Below are 2,162 nucleotides of genomic sequence, written 5' to 3'. Positions count from 1 at the left end.
CCCTGCTGCCACTTGCCCAGCTGGCATGGGGAGGCGGTGGGGGGGCACAATGCAGGCACAGCTCGCTTTGGGTGGCAGCAGGACATAGCCCTTGCTCTCAGTGCTGCCACACCCACATCAACACTGGGAGCAGGGGCTCTGCCCTGTGGCTGCTTGCCAGCCAGCGCAGAACATGTGGGTGCAGTCATGCTGGGAGCGGGGGCTATGCCTTGCTGCTACTTGCCCTCTTCCAGCTGGGCAGCTTGTCCCAGCCCCAATCCCTCCTTCCCCTACACCCCTTCCCTTCTCCCCTCCCCCGATTCCAACACATTTACTAGCTGGAGGCAGCTGTGTCAGCTGCCTGTTTAGTCTATGGCCGAATCTCCAAAGTGGCCAAACTTTTCTGAAGCTTTTTCAAATTGATTCAGATGCTTTGAATTGATTCGGAGCTTTTAATTGGTCTCCCGGTTCTATTTGGATTTGGAGTTTTGGTCCCCGAATTGGGCCGAATCTCCTCTGAATCAAATCAGCTACTGAAGCCTTGCACAGCTCTACCAGAAACACTTTAGGCCTGCCATTAGTAAGTGGAAAATACATATTGATTGAAGTATGAACAATAAGAAAGGAAATATTTCTAAGTCAGTAATGTCTCTCTATGAGAAACATCTCATTTTATCAATAAAAATAGTTTACCGTGGGAAATGTTATGTCTCCTATACATGCATAGGAAATGTGTGCAGATGGGAAAATACTATGTTCACTTGAATATAAGATGAGGCCTTTCCCCCAATTAGCACAGAAGGGAAAGGCCTTCGTCTTATATTCGCATATGAAGTGGAGCAGGTGGCTGCTGTGGTTCTGACTTTGGTTGGAACCAGAGTCAGACCCACAGCAGCCTCCTGCCCTACCCACCTCCCCTCTAAAGCTTTTGCCATTCCTACCCACTCTCTTCCTGCCCCCTTATTGTCAGATGCAGCTATATTTGAGCTATGCCTGGGGTCTCTCCCAAGCATAGAGAACATGGAAACTCCTTCCCCATCCTGGCCAATTAACAGTGCCAACACTGCATCATGGCCTGGCAAGGGCTAAACTTCCATGTGCAGTGCTCCAGGACAGGGCTGCCTGAGCAGTATCTTACAGTAAGGCAGTGGGTTAATGGAAGAGGCAGAGACTGGGGAGTTTTGGAGGGAAGGGGCAGAGAGTGGGGAGCAGGGGTGGAAGAGGCAGAGACTGGGGGAGTAGGGCAGAGATTGCGGGGAGTTGGGGGTGGGGGGCAGCAGGTGGCAGAGGGGCAGGAAGGCTGCAGGGGGAAAAAGTGAGCAGGGAAGAGGAAAGGAGGGAGGGGTGCAAAACAAGCCTCCAATACTTAGATTTTGTACCTGGAAAATTATTTTTAAATTATAATTTTTCCATATATAGAATCTAATTATTGAGGGTGCCATCTTATATTCAGGGTTGTCTTATATTTGAGAAAATATTGTAGGTCTTGGGTCCTTTTATAAGAAAGTGGTACTGGTTCACCAACTGATGTGTCAAGTCTGAATTTGCCCCTGAGAGACTGCTTCAGCTTGAGATGGTCTGAAATTAAACTTAGTTTCATAGTTTCTAGGGTCGGAAGGGACCTGAACAGATCATCAAGTCCAACCCCCTGCCCTGGGCAGGAACGAGTGCTGGGATCATAATACCCCAGCCAGATATCTACCCAACCCCCTTTTGAAGACCCCCAAGGTAGGGGAGAGCACCACCTCCCTTGGGAGCCCATTCCAGAGCCTGGCAGCACTAACAGTAAAGTAATGCCTCCAGATACCATGCCTGAACCTGCTCTCAATCAGTTTGTGGCTGTTATTCCTTGTTATCCCAGGTAGTGCCTGGGGGAACAGGGCCTTACCTATTTTCCGCTGGTGCCCGCTGGTGAGTTTATAGACGGCCACCAGATTCCCTCTCAGTCTTCTCTTGTGGAGGCTGAATAGGTTCAGGCCCTCTAGTCTATCTTCGTAGGGCCTAGACTGCTGCCTCCTGACCATGCGAGTGGCCCTCCTCTGGACCCTACTAGTTGAGTAGTTCTTCAAATAATAATAATAATCTCATAGAAGAATTGATTTAAGCACTGCCATGCTGAACACCTGAGAGGGTTTCCACGTTTTTACTTGTTTCCTGGAAATAAATACAGTAAAACAGTATTC

The 2,162-nt window shown here is 49.2% G+C and overlaps 1 protein-coding gene across 1 annotated transcript in view; it reads left to right on the top strand.

Moving 5' to 3' along the window:
• The window catches only part of TRHDE (thyrotropin releasing hormone degrading enzyme), a gene marked incomplete at its 5' end in the record, with an annotated part of 328,250 nt that overhangs the window by 317,334 nt on the left and 8,754 nt on the right, over positions 1–2,162 (top strand). The window lies entirely within an intron of this gene.

The sequence above is a fragment of the Alligator sinensis genome, unplaced genomic scaffold (genome assembly GCF_000455745.1).
Source record: "Alligator sinensis unplaced genomic scaffold, ASM45574v1 scaffold1021_1, whole genome shotgun sequence".
Classification (NCBI taxonomy): domain Eukaryota; kingdom Metazoa; phylum Chordata; order Crocodylia; family Alligatoridae; genus Alligator; species Alligator sinensis.
This window is presented reverse-complemented; position numbering and strand designations above follow the sequence as displayed.